The sequence below is a fragment of the Panthera onca genome, chromosome E1 (genome assembly GCF_046562875.1).
Source record: "Panthera onca isolate mPanOnc1 chromosome E1, mPanOnc1 haplotype 2, whole genome shotgun sequence".
Taxonomy (NCBI): domain Eukaryota; kingdom Metazoa; phylum Chordata; class Mammalia; order Carnivora; family Felidae; genus Panthera; species Panthera onca.
The window spans coordinates 2,059,776-2,074,505 of record NC_138352.1 but is presented as its reverse complement, the minus strand read 5'-3'; the positions used below and the strand labels follow the sequence as shown (position 1 = coordinate 2,074,505).

At 43.7% G+C, this 14,730-nt stretch overlaps 1 pseudogene; it reads left to right on the top strand.

Moving 5' to 3' along the window:
• The first annotated feature begins 379 nt into the window (after window positions 1-379).
• LOC144614224 (elongation factor 1-alpha 1-like) lies at window positions 380-13,365 on the top strand (annotated as a pseudogene).
• Window positions 13,366-14,730: the final 1,365 nt, after the last annotated feature.

Below are 14,730 nucleotides of genomic sequence, written 5' to 3'. Positions count from 1 at the left end.
CCAGATTAAGTCAACAAACAGGCAAATTAGTGCTGAAGACAACTTGGGCTTGTGGAAGGGATTCAAGATGACAGGGAAGAATTCATCCGGGAATGTGTCAGGGATTCTAAGAGGAACCAAACCTAGGTTTGCTTAAACTATTTTACTATATATGCCATTTTTATATTCTAGAACCAGAAGGAAAAACAGCCTTAAGCAAAATAGCTTTTCTTCTCCTTTCCTTTGCTTCCTTCCTTCCTTTCTTTTTTCTTTCTCTCTCTCTCTCTTTTTTTTTTTTTTTTTTTTTCCTTCTCTCTCAATTGAAATTGGTATCTCCTTGGCTAGATTCATCAAGCCCATGCTGAGTGCCTTTTACCCAACCAGGTGCTAGGAGATAAGAATGAGGAAAACACCTTCCCAGGTCTCTAACGATGGCTCCTCTCCCCGAGAAAGGTAGGTCGGTCTCTCTCTCTCTTTCTCTCTCTAAGAAAAATATACTCATTCACAGCTTAGGTCTGAATTCTCAGAACAGCTCCACATATCAGTCCTGAGCTAAGGACCCTCTTCCTCAGACTGAACAGAAATAGCATTCACCAAAGGGGGCGCTCCCCAAAGGGGGACCTTCCCCAAAGGGAAGCCTACAACCTTGCCACTGTGTATCTCATTCCAACGGCTTCAAATCCAAAAGGAAGGGGAAATGCACGGAGATGAATGCATTTCAACTGGAGCGTACGAGCCAGCAGTGAGATGTAGCCGCTAAAAGAAATAACAAACTTTTGCTGCACCCGTATCTCATGTCTCAAAAATAATAGTGCTCGCGGGCTGACCAGATTCAGGGGGGATCACGTTTTCCAGAAAGACCCTGGGAGGCTGGGAGAACAACAGGGGAGTGAGAAGGCTTGATTCCACCACCAAGTGCCTTCACAGGAACTGAGGCTGAGCAGCCGAGGGGCACAAAAACATCTGTGATTTTTTTGTGAAAGGACCAGTAGGTAAAAGTTGTAAGGTGACAGGCTTCATTTTAATTTAAGAAAAGATATCCTCAAGATCCTTGAGGATCAAAAGATCCTCAGGACCCCAGCCAAGATCTCCTAGAAAGCAGACTGCTTTGAAGGGTTGTGGGACCACGGAGCCACGGGAGGCATCCAAAGAGAATGTGATTCAAGGATACCGTAGAACAGGGACACCTGGCTGGCTCAGTCAGAAGAGCACGCAAATCTTGATTTCCAGGTGTGAGTTTGAGCCCCATGTTGGGTGTAGAAATCACCAAAAATAAACTTTTTTTTTTTAAAGGGATACTGTGGAACAGTTTCCTGAATTCCGCGTATTGTGGTTTGAGGGAGACAGTGAGGTAAATACGTTCATCTAGAGAGGAGCTGGCCGGCCAGTCACAGGCTGACAATATGTTGGAGGGGATCACTATCTTCTGCCGTCCGATCCTCAACTTTCCTCAGCTTGAAACTCACTTATGTCAATGCATCAGATGTGTAGGACTGACTCCTATTAACCAAACTCATAAAAAGAAGATGTATAAACCAGAATGTCATTTACTAATTTGCAATGGAGAGGATACAGTAAAGAGGATTCAGAGATCTAATTATTAACCACAAGTTTTCTTGTTGAGCACAACACTGAAATGCAGCTCATGGTGGGCTAATCTTCCTCATTCGGGTTTTAGAGGGGTGAGTTCTCTATTTCCTCCAAAAGAGCGACTCTCTCCAGTTACTGCAAGGCCAGTGTATACCAGCGTCAAAGTCTCCAGCCTCTGGCCAGGACCGGATAAACACCGTGAAATTTGTGTTCTCGAGGTCCAGTTTACAGGTGTCCTCAGATCCCCCTTCTTTCACGTGTTCTTTCTTTAAGTCAAGTGGAATAAAATTAATTAGGCTTAAGCTTTCTCAGTTACAACCACATCTCAGACATACCTGCTTGCGTGAGATTATATTCAAGTCTCCCAGATCCGATTTGGGGTGTTCCCGAAACTCTTCTGTTGCAGGAATGTTGTGAATGCCCTGAAGCCCCACACCCTGAAATGTAGAGGCAGAGAGACCTGGCTGGCTGGCTCCCACGGGCTCCTAGAGGCTGCTGGGGTGGCACCAGCCTGGAAGAACTTGCCAGAGTCCAGGGTTGGGTCTGGGGCGGCATCTGACTCAGAAGCCACACGAATGGTGCAGGGCACACAGAACTCAAAGAGACTGATCCGTGTAAGCCAGGATGCCACTTTATTAATTTCCAAGGACAAATCAACTCGGGCAGACACGCACTCTCATGTCAGCCTGGCTAGCATTGTCTTTCTATAAACAAGTCACATGAGAAGTCAAATTATCATCAGGGTGCTTGGTAATAGAAACCAGAACAGGGGGAGTTTGTCATAAGATTGGAATGTTTAACGGTATTGGGTTTTTTTGTAGCCTAATGTGTCCGTCTTCGTAATAGGTGCATACACTTGTCAGGTGGCAGAGTCTAAGAGCCTAACTGCCTTTCTCTCCCCTGCCAATTTCAGGTATGTTTAGTGTATCTTTCCGCTTAGCAAATATTTATTGAGCGTCTGCTGTGTGTTGTATAATAAAGAATTTGTGCCAGGTTCCTGGCGTGGAGCTTCTAAACCCCTTGGAATTTCCCAAGCGATAGAAGTGTCTTAGTTATTCATAAGCTTCCTGGAGCACACCTAAGTTTATCCTAATGAGGTGACTCTTGGAGGGCCCCTTGAGAGCTCCAGGATGGGAGCTGTCACCAGCTTTCACCAGAAAGGCCAATCCTGCCATTAGAGGGTCAGGATTTTGAGCCAGCCTGACCTCCAAGGGAGGGAAGAGAGGCTACAGATTGGGTTCAGTTCGATGACCAATGATTTATTCCACCCAGCCTGTTTAATGAGACCCCAAAGAAAATCCATTGGAGCTTCCTGGTTGGTGACCACACCCATGTGCCGGGAGGGTGACACTCCCTAATCCGTGGAAAGAGAACACTGAAGCTATGCATGTGGGACCCTTCCAGGTCTCACCCTCTGTGTCTCGTCATTTAGCTGGTCCTGATTTGTACCCTGTATAATAAAATTGCAGTCATAAGTACAGTGCTTTCCTGAGTTCTGCGAGTTGTAGAAAACGATCGCACCTGAGGGAGAGCATGAGCGCCCCTAGATCTGTAGCCAGTTGGTCTGAATTAGGAGCCGTCTTGCTGTGGACCGTGCCCTTTAAATAGTGGGGTCTGCACTAACTCTGGGTGGTCAGTGCCGGAATCGAATTACAGACCACTGGTTGTTATCAAAATACTTTGTTCCAGGCACTGTTTTAGAAGCCAGAAATACCAGTCATAATCATTCTTCAAAAAGAGTACATACAATATTTGCTTTAGTTTCCATTCGGTAAATTACGGTCATATTCTAGTTCTTTGATTTCAGGACCATCTTGTTGGAGACCGGGGTCTCCCCAGATTCGTCAGATTTTCAAAGACAACTCATAGGTTTACTCCCCCCGGGGATTAGGCTAGGTCCTGGGATATTAGGGCATAAATCCTCCCTTCACATGGCAAACAGGCACTTGTGGAAAAATAACATTCAATTATAGTGTTAAGTGCAATATAAAAAAGCTGTACCCGTTAGAGAGAAAGGAGTGGTTGACAATGTAGAGGGCAAGTTAGGGTGGCTGGGGACACCACATAAACTCTGGTTTGAAGAATGACTGGTTGGGGGTGGGGCGCCTGGGTGGCTCAGCCCGTTAAGTGTCTGACTCCCGATTTCGGCTCAGGTCATGATCTTGCGGTTCGTGAGTTTGAGCCCCGTGTCGGGCTCTGTGCTGACAGCTCGGAGCCTGGAACCTGTTTCGGATTCTGTGTCTCCCTCTCTCTCTGCCCTTTCCCTGCTTGGGCTCTGTCTCTCTGTCTTTCTGTCTCTCTCTCTCTCTCTCAAAAATAAACAAACATGAAAAAAAAAAAGATTTTTTTATTTTCAGGGCACCTGAGTGACTCAGTTGGTTAAGTGTTCGACTCTTGATAACTGGCTCAGGTCATGACCTCATGGTCATAAGATCGAGCCCTGCATCAGGCTCTGAGCTGAGCCTGGAGCCTGCTTGGGACTCTCTTTCCCTCTCTCTGTCCCTCCTCCCCTCAAAATAAATAAATAAACTAAAAAAAAAAAAAGATTTTTTTATTTTCAATTTTATTTTGTTTTGAGAAGGCTCCATGCCCAATGGGGGGGTCGAACTCATGACCCTGAGATCAAGAGTCACATGCTCCGCCCATTGAGCCAGCCAGGCACCACTAAAGATTTTTAAAGAATGTCTACACCCAACGTGGGGCTGAAACTCACAACTCCAGGATCAAAAGTTACATATTCTTCCAACTGAGCCAGCCAGGTGCCCCCATGGTCATTTTTAATGACTGAATTCCTAGGCATTGTATTGCTGAGTCGAAAGATACGATGATTTCAATATTTTTGCCACATATTGCTGAAATGTCCCCCAAAAATGTTGCACCAGTTTACGCTGACCAACAATCAGGGTAGGTAGGTAATAATGCCTATTTCTCCTCATTGGGACATCAAATCACCATTATTTGATATCCTTGCTGTTTTAAAGAGTTGTTTTTTAAAGGGCTTCTTTCTGGGGCCCCTGGCTGGCTCGGTTGGTATGGCATGTGACTCTTGATCTCGGGGTTGTGACTTTGACCCCGTGTTGGGTATAGAGATTACTTAAAAGTAAAACCTTTAAAAATAAAAAAACAAATAAAAAGGTTTCTTTTTGTTTTAATTTGTATTCCTTTGAGTGCTGGTGATATTGTATATCTTTTCATGGATTTATGGGCCATTTGGATTTCTTCTTTGATTAAGTGACTGTTCTTATTATTTGCCTATTTATTAGGATTTCTTTTATGATTTTTAAGAGCTATTTCTAGCCCAAGAATTTTAACCCTTTGTCCATTATATATATATATTGCAAATATTTCTTCACAGAATTTTCGTGATTTCTAACCTGTTAGCGATTTTTTTGCCATCAAACTTTTAAATTTTGTACGGTAAAATACATTGGTCTTTTGTTTAACGATGTCCCTAGTGTCTTTTGTATCATACTTAGACTTAGAAAAAAATATATATATATATATATGTTTTTTTCTAGTGCTTATAGTTAAATCTTGATTCCATCTGGAATTTATTTGGATATGTAGTATGAGGTAAGAATCTAATTTATTTTTTTCTAAAATAACTAGAAAGTTGTCTCACTCAATTGGCAAATAAATCCATCCTTTCCTAAATCTGAGATGTCACCTTTAACATAGAGAGTATTAACATCTAATAAATTTGAGTCTACTTCTAGATTTTCTACTCTGTTCTGTTACTCCCTCTATCTACTCTCATGCCTATATGCCCACATCAGGACATTGTTATAATATTATGATATTGTGATATTATAACATGGTTTTCTTTTCAAAAATTGTCTATCACTGTGTTTTGTTTTCCAAATTGTACTCTGCTAAATTTTTAAAATTTTGTTGGATTTTTTCTGAATTTGCTTTAAATGGATAGATTCATTTGTAAAGGAAGTATAGGACAACTGTCCTATATTGTCTTTTGTCCATGAAAATGGCATATCTCTATATTTGAGCCTTTTTTCCCTCTGTTAGAACATTATCCTTTTCTTCTTCTGAGCTCTAAACATACCTTGTTAAATTTATTTCCTGGATATTTTGTATTTTTGATGTAATACGGAAAAGATCTTTTTGTCTTCTATATATTTTTTTAATGTTTATTTATTTTTGAGAGACAGAAAGAGTGTGAGTGGGGGAGGGGCAGGGAGAAAGGGAGACAGAATCCAAAGTAGGCTCCAGGCTCTGAGCTGTCGGCACAGAGCCCGACTCGGGGCTCGAGCCCATGAACTGTGAGATCATGACCTGAGCCAAAGTCAGACGCTTAACTGACTGAGCCACCCAGGCACCCCTGTCTTTTGTATTTTCTAACTAGTTTTGGTAGATGTATAGAAAAGCTACAATTTGTATACCCCTATATTTTGTATATCCCAATTTGTGTATAGCCAAAAATATTCCAAACTAGTCTCAACTGATTCCCTTGGGTTTTCCCAAAGAAACCATGTAATCTATAAAAAATATTTCGCCTCCTCTTCTCAAATTGTATGTAACTTTTTTATTGCATTAATGAGAACTTTCAAAACCTTGTTGAATACTATCGATCATAGTCCTCCTTTTTGTTCTACTGATATTCACCATGTCCAGGGGCACCTGGGTGGCTCAGTCGGTTAAGCATCCGGCTCCGGTTCAGGTCATGATCTCACAGCTCATGAGTTTGAGCCCCGTGTCCAGCTCTGTGCTGACAGCTCAGAGCCTGGAGCCTGTTTCAGATTCGTCTCCCTCTCTCTGTACCCCTCCCCTGCTCACGCTCTGCCTCTCTCTCTCTCTCTGAAAAATTTTAAAAAAGTAAAAAAAATTTTTTTTTAAAGATATTCACCATTTCTGAAGAACACTTCAAATGTTTCTCTTTCAAGCGGCTAAAAACTTGATTTTGCTTCAGGTGCATTGAGCTGTTTTTATCTGTACACCTACACCATTTTCACCTTAAGAATCTGTCAAATATTCCTACTCTCTTGTTAGTATCTTAATATTGATCTTCTTTGTAAGCTCTGTGCCCAACTTGGGCACAAACCCACAACAGAGCGCACATGCTCTTCCGCTGACAGCCAGGCGCCCCTTACTAGTGATCTTCTGATTATGTCTTCTGCATATTTTATCCTCTCGGGGCACCTGGCTGAGTCAGTTGATAGCGCCTGTGACTCTTAATTTCAGGGTTGTAAGTTCAAGCCCCACAGTGGGTGTAGAGATTACTTAAAAATAAATAAATAAATTGATTGATTAATTAATTTTGTCTTCTCTATCATCATTTTTATCTCTTTATCTTTTTCCTTTCTGTTCTAGGAGACTTGCTTGAATCTGCACGTCATGTCACCGATTTCATGTTCAGTAGTATCTACTCTGCCTTTGGCTCCTTCCAATATGGATTTTAAGGCCAGAGAATTCTCAGTTGGCTTCTTTTTTGGTCCATCCTATTGTTCTTTCATCTCAGTCTACTGCCTTCTTGTAATTTCCTGATTACAAGGATCATGCATGTCTTGTCATACTTTTCTGAGGATGCGTAACTGTTTCTTAAAATTGTCTTCAGAGTTCTGTCATCATTATTTGAGGTATGCTCTTCCCCTACACATTTTTAAGGGAAGATCTATATATATTTTAATGTTTATTTGCTTTTGAGACAGAGACAGACAGAGCACGAGCAGGGGTTTGGGGTCAGGGAGAGAGGGAGACCCAGAATCCGAAGCAGGCTCCAGGCTCGGAGTGGTCAGCACAGAGCCTGACACAGGGCTCGAACCCACAAACTGCAAGATCGTGACCTGAGCAGAAATCGGAAGCTCAACTGACTGAGCCACCCAGGTGCCCCTAGGGAAGATATTTTTTATTGTTATTGAAATATTGATATTGAAATATTACAAGCATTTAGAAAGTTATTGAGAATAATACAGTGAATATTCGCATATACATGACCCAATGTTGTCAAATCATAACAATTTTTTCCATACTGGCTTCATATTTTCTTAGCATTAAAAAATTACTCTCCTCTTCCATTATTCCAAGAATTTTAATGTCCAAAGCGAGATCTAAGTAAAAAAGAAACTACTGGTTAGTTAATACAATTTAGGTATCATAATTTCAGAGTAAACATTTGATTTTTAAAAATTATAAATAGGGGCGCCTGGGTGGCTCAGTCAGTTCAGCGTCCGACTTCAACCGAGGTCATGATCTCAGAGTTCATGGGTTCAAGACCTGCATCGGGCTCTCTCCTGTCAGCACAGAGCCCACTTTGGATCCTCTGTCTCCCTCTCTCTCTCTGCCCCTCCCCCAGTCACACTGTCTCTCTCTCCCTCTATCAAAAATAAATAAACACTAAAAATTATAAATATAGTTGGTGGTAGTCAGTCTCCAAGATAGGTGGCCCCCAGTGATACCCACCTCCTGGTATTCACACCCCGAGCAGTCCCTCTCACATTGTAGCAGGACTGGCCCGCCACCAACAGCATTTGGAAGAAGTGATAATATACACTACCAAGATAACTCTTATCTTGGGTGTGCATTCTCTCCTTCTTTTAGATCATTTACTCTGGGGAAAGCCACTGCTACGTTGGGAGGGCACTCAGGCAGTCTTTGACAGGCTCATGGGATAAGGAACTGACAGCTTTGGCCAATAGCCAGTTAGAAACTGAGGCCTGCTAACAGCCAGTAAGGGAGCTTGAAAGCAGATCCTGTCCCAGTTGAGTCTTCAGATGAGACTGCAGCCACAACCTACAACTTGACTGAAGTCTTTGAGAGACCTGAGCAGAATCACCCAGCAAAACCACTTCCAGATTCCAGGGCCACAGAAAGTGTGATTAATAGTGTTTATTATTTTAAGCTGCTAAGTTTGGGGGTAAGAATTTATTTTTGCAGCAGTAGGTAACTAATACACAATTGAAGCCCCTTATATCCTTCCTAATCCAATTTCCTTTCCTTCCTAGACGTAATCATTATGCTCAACTTGGGGTTTCTACCATTCTCTTGGATGCTTTCTCCTATCATGACTATACCAACTACTATTGTAAAAATAAATAAAAAAATAATTTTGAAGGTTTAAAAAAATTCTGATTCCAAATTTTTGGAACTCCCAATATAAACATATACTTGTAGTTCAATAAATAATCTTTTTAAAAAGTAGGCCCCATGCCCAGCATGGAGCCCAATGCAGGCCTTGAACTCATGACCCTGAGATCAAGACCTGAACTGACTGAGATCAAGAATCAATTGTTTAACTGACTGAGCCACCCAGGTTCCCCTCAAGAAATAATCTTTTATTTTATTTTTTTAAATTCTTTTAAATGTTTATTTATTTTTGAGAGACAGAGGGAGACAGTGTGTGAGCAGGGGAGGGGCAGAGAGAGAGGGAGACACAGAATCCAAAGTAGGCTCCAGGCTCTGAGCTGTCAGCACAGAGCCCAACCCAGGGCTCGAACTCACAAATTGTGAGATCATGACCTGAGCCGAAGTCTGATACCTAACCGACTAAGCCACCCAAGTGCCCCAATAAATAACCCTTTAAATTAATGATAATAAAATTGAGAAAAGTGTCCTTTCTTAATTTGAGGACTTCCTTGTCTAATGTTACAATGAAATAAAAAAGAACATCTATTGTTAATAATGATGATTATTTTTAATTAAAAAATTTTTTTAATGTTTATTTTTTGAGGAGAGAGAGAAAGAGTCTCCATCCTTATGACCTCATCTAAATCAAATTACTTCCCAAAGGCCCTCCTCCTAATACCATAACATTGTGGGTTAGAGCTTCAACATATAGATTTTGGGGTAACATAAACATTCAGTCCGTAACAGTGACCCCTTTGTCTGTGTATGATTCAGCAGCGTGAGGAATCCTTAATGGCCAAGGGGCAGTCTCAGCTTCCAAATGAACGGACCAGTGACGGTGTTTCTTGGTCTGAACATTTCCCCCTTGGGCACTAGGACCCCTAGACCCACTGAGTCCCAGATTACTGGCCAGGAAAGCAAACAGTTCTTCAGCCAGTATTTAGGGGTCATAATAGGAGGGACCACTCCCATCTCTCCTTGGTTCCTGGACTAGTGGGTCCTGGCAATGCGTAAGTCCAGGAATGGTGGTGCGAGCGGACACACGGCAGGCAGGGAAGGCAAACCCATACCCAGAACATGGATCTGTCCCCGTGAGGACGAGTCGCTGTCCACACACCCCAGTCTTGTCATTTCAAACAAGGGATTATTGTTTTGCTTCTCGGGTTGTGACCCTCCCTTTGGAGAAGCGCCCTCTGCTGGCCTTTCCTAACATCTGCGGCCATGAGCATCCTGTAATCTGTTAGTTCCTCCCTGCTTTTGGTAGCCCTTTCTCCTTTTACTTGAGGGGTTTCAGATGTCTCCTCCTAGTTTCACGGATGATGTTGCATGTGGTTCTTCTTCTCCTTCCTCTTGTTGCTTATGTGGGGCTTCTGAGAAGAGTAGAGAAAAATGTTAACTTTACTGTAGTTTTAATACGGGAATCTGGTAAATTTCAAAGTATGATAATTCTGAATACTTATATTACTGGATTGCATTTTAATATGAACTCTGGCCCTTGTTCTGACATTCCTAAATGAATTTTGAAAATTCAGACTGGTACAATACTAACAAACAGCTGTGCCTAATAAAATCTTAAAACATTTTAAATTCCAAAGTGATCCAGTACAAAAAGAGGCACAACTAACCAAGGCTGTTAGAAATAAGGCTACTGGTCACCCTGTCGGAGGTAGTGATTGGAAGAGGTCAAGGGGGGGCTTCTGCAGTGAGTAATATCCCCTTTCTTGATCTGGGTGCTGGTTATACAAGTGTGCTCAGTTTGTGAACATGGTTGAACTGCATGCTTACGATACATGACTTTTCTCTTTGTATGTTATATGTTGGTAGCAATTATGTTTTTAACCCCCAAATAGAACAGCCTATAATTTAAAATAAATCAGGACGCCTGGCTGGCTCAGTTGGTGGAGCATGCGACTCTTGATCTCAGGGTCATGATTTTGAGTCCCACATTGGGGGTAGAGATCAAAAAGTCATGATCCAGGGGCGCCTGGGTGGCTCAGTCGGTTAAGCGTCCGACTTCGGCTCAGGTCACGATCTCACGGTCCGTGAGTTCGAGCCCCGCGTCGGGCTCTGTGCTGACTGCTCAGAGCCTGGAGCCTGTTTCAGATTCTGTGTCTCCCTCTCTCTCTGACCCTCCCCCGTTCATGCTCTCTCTCTGTCTCAAAAATAATAAATAAATGTTAAAAAAAAAAAAAAGTCATGATCCTGGCAAAAGGCTGGTATTTGTCTAACTCAATTAAAAGGAAAGGGAGAATTTTATGCAAAAAGTTCAAATATCTGAATTTTGCCATATTCTTCCATTTATTAAGGATGCTATTGTAGATTCTAGGTATAATATATCTTTTCCATGGGGAACATGGATTTCTCTAAATAACCGGGCCCACAGTAATATAATGCTAGTGGGTACAAACATCCCCGCTTATATACTACACAACAAATTCCAGCTTTTTTGGGTTCTGCCATTGTTGCCTCGCATGCCAGCCTGCCTCCCATGGTGATGCGGGGGCTGCACAACCAGGCACTAGACTCAACAAGGGCCTCAGCAAGGGCAGCTTCCTACCAAGCTTACTCCGAGCACCCCCAGATGCCTATTTGGAAACACCTTTGACCAACTCCTCAGTTTGCCCCTGAGACTGTTTGGGGACAAAGGAAAAATGATAGGAAATGGGACAACTGGTGAAGCCCTGAAGTGTTTTTTCGTAAGTAACACCAGTAACATATTCAGACCATCCCTGTTTGTCAAGCCTCTAGGAGAGTTCTTAGATTTGGGCAATATTAGGGGCCAGATTATTCTTTGTATAATGTCAAGGACACACACCTTATATTCTGAAACGTAATGAGAGTCTGTGATCTTTAAAAATTCACAATCTAGTGGGGTTTTTTTTTGGGGGGGGGCATAAGTTTACTGCCAGGAAACAGGTGTCCTGAAATCCACCACTAAATCTAAGCCAAAACGGGAAAGGAAAAGACTTCCATCGATATCACCATTATCGGACGTGTAGATTTGGGCAGGTGTATCACTCCTGGACCATTGAAAAATTTGAGAGGGAGTCTGCTGAGACGGGGAAGGACTCCTTCAACTATGCCGGGGTCTTGGATAAACTGCAAGCTGAATGTAGTATCGCCATTGAAAGCAGCAAGTATTAGGGGTGCTCTAATATGGGGGGCTCAGTCAGTTAAGTGTCTGACCTTTGGCTCAGGTCATGATCTCATGGTCCGTGAGTTCGAGCCCCGCGTTGGGGTCTGTGCTGACAGTGAGGAGCCTGCTTGGGATTCCCTCTTTCTCTCCCTCTCGTTCTCCCTGGCTCCTGCTCATGCTGTCTCTGTCTCTCTCAAAATAAATAAATAGATTGTAAAAAAATTAAAAAAAAACCCAACAACCAGAAAACAGCAAGTATTAGGTTACCATCACTAATGCCCCAGGGCACAGAGACTTTATCAAAAACATGATCACAGGCCTATCGCAGGCTGACTGTGCTGCCCTGATTGTTGCTGCCAGTGCTGGTGAATTTGAAGCAGGTGCCTCCAAGAATGGGCAGACCGGTGAGCATGCTCGTCTGGATTACACACGGGGTGCAAAACAACTAATTGTGGTGTTAGCAGAGTGGGCCTACAGGACCCTCCCTACAGCCAGAAGAGATATGAGAACATGAAGGAAATCTACACCTACATTAAGAAAATTGGCTCCAAGCCTGACAGTGGCATTTGTGCCAACTTCTGGTTGGAATGGTGACAGCACGGTGGAGCCAGGTGCTAACATGGCTTGGTTCGGGGGGTAGAAAGTCCCCCATAACAGGGCAGTGCAGGGGAACCTCATCGCCTGAACCTCTGGGAAAAGAGTAAACTGTTGAAATGTACCATGAAGCTTTGAGTGAAGCTCTTCCTGGGGACAACGTAGGCTTCAATGTCAAGAACGTGTCTGCCAGGGGCGCCTGGGTGGCTCAGTCGGTTAAGCGTCTGACTTTGGGCTCGGGTCATGATCTCGCGGTTAGTGAGTTCGAGTCCCGCGTCGGGGTCTGTGCTGACGGCTCAGAGCCTGGAGCCTGCTTCCGATTCTGTGTCTCCCTCTCTCTCTGCCCCTCCCCTGCTCGTGCTCTGTCTCTCTCAAAAAATGTGTCTGCCAAAGATGTCCATCACGGCAAAGTGGCTGGCAACAGCAAAAATGATCCACTCAGCAAAAATGATCCACCAGTGGAAGCAGCGTGGCTTCATGGCTCAGGTGATTATCCGGAACCATCCGGGTTCACCTGTGTGCATAGGCACCCGGTGCACGTTGCTTGTACCTTTGCCCAGCTGAAGGAGAAAGTGGATTGTCTTTCTTGGAAAAAACTGGAAGGTGGCCGCAAATTCTGGAAATCTGGGGATGCTGCCGTCACTGATACGGTTCCTGGCAAGCCCGTGTGTGTTGAGAGCTTCTGTGACTATCCCTGTCCAGGTCGTTTTGCTGTCCGTGACGGGAGACAAACGGTTGCTGTGAGTGTCATCAAAGCAGCGGACAGGAAGGCAGCTGGCAAGGTCTCAAGTCTGTCCGGAGGGCTCAGAAGGCTAAGTAGATATTATCCCCAATACCTGCCACCCCAATCTTAATCAGCAGTGGAAGAGTGGTCTCAGAACTCTTTGTCTCAATTGTCCATTTCCGTGTCATAGCAAAAGACTAGTTGCAGATAATGATGCATCAGAAAACCTTCAGAAGGAAAGGTGTGGACCGTGTGTGTGTGTGTGTGTGTGTGTGTGTGGCAGTTTTAAGTTACTAGGGATTTTTTTTAGTGTTTATTTATTTATTTATTTATTTATGATTTTTAACTCAACAAGTGGCAATTTTTTTCTTTTTTTAAATGTTCATTTACTTTTGAGAGAGAGAAAGAGACAGAGCTCGAGCAGGGGAGGGGCAGAGAGAGAGAGGGAGCCATAGAATCCGAAGCAGGCTCCAAGCCCTGGACTGTCAGCACAGAGCCCCACATGGGGCTTGAACTCACAAACTGCAGATCATGACCTGAGCTGAAGTCAGACATTCAACCGACTGAGCCACTCAGGTGTCCCTATTTATTTTTGAGAGAGAGAGAGAGAGAGAGAATCAGACAGGCAGAGATGGGGAGAGAGAACCCTGTGCAGGTTCCACACTGTCAGTGCAGAGTGACGCAGGGCTTAAACTCACGAACCGTGAGATCATGACCTGAGCCGAAATCAAGGGTTGGGTACTTAACGGACTGAGCCACCCAGATGCCCCAAGTTACTAGTTTTTAAAATCAGCAATTTTTAATGGAAAGGACTTGCCCAAAAATCTGTCTCAGAATTTTGAAACCCATTAAGACAAAGTTCAATGAGAAAAGAAAAAAAAAAAAAAAATCCTGGTCTATGTCACCTAACATCAACAGTAGTGATAGACCAATTAATATGGATTACTAAAATCGAAATGTACAAATTTCATGCTGAGGAAAGGTAGAGGTGCTTCAATGGCTAGCCAACACCCATGCCTCTTTTTCCTTGTAAGGAGTTACCTCTTTGCCTTAACGGATGACTTGGTGGGAGGGTAATTCCCCTGTGGTAATTCCTCCGACAGGAGGAAGATCCATGCCCCGAGCTGGGCCCCAAGCACTTGGCCGGAACCTGGCCGTAGGATGAGACTTATTACAGCTCTAGCCAAATGACAAGTGCCAATGATGACAGCAGTGGCGGCCTCCTGACCCGGTGTTTCTGGCTCTGAGAGTCGCTGTGCTTTCAGCTTCTTACTTTTTTGGGGGGCCGTTCGTGTGTCTTTGATTCTTGCCGGTCCCCAAGCGGGGTGGTCCAGCTTTGCCCCGCTATTTAGCGAGCACCTCTCTTCCCCCATGTCTTTCCCAAGAATTATCATTTGCTTGGCTTGGGTTGAGCTGGTTGGTTTCCATTGTTGGCACCTAGAGGGAACTGGCAAAGGAGTCTGAGAAGTTGTTTGGAAAACTGAGGAAATGGGATTTCCTGGAAGTCTGGGGAAAGAATGTGTTTCCAGAAGGAAGGACTGGTCAGGGCTCCTGGTTGGCTCAGTTGGTAGAACATGCCAAGGTCGTGAATTCAAGCCCCACGTTGGGCACATAGCTTACTTATAAAGAA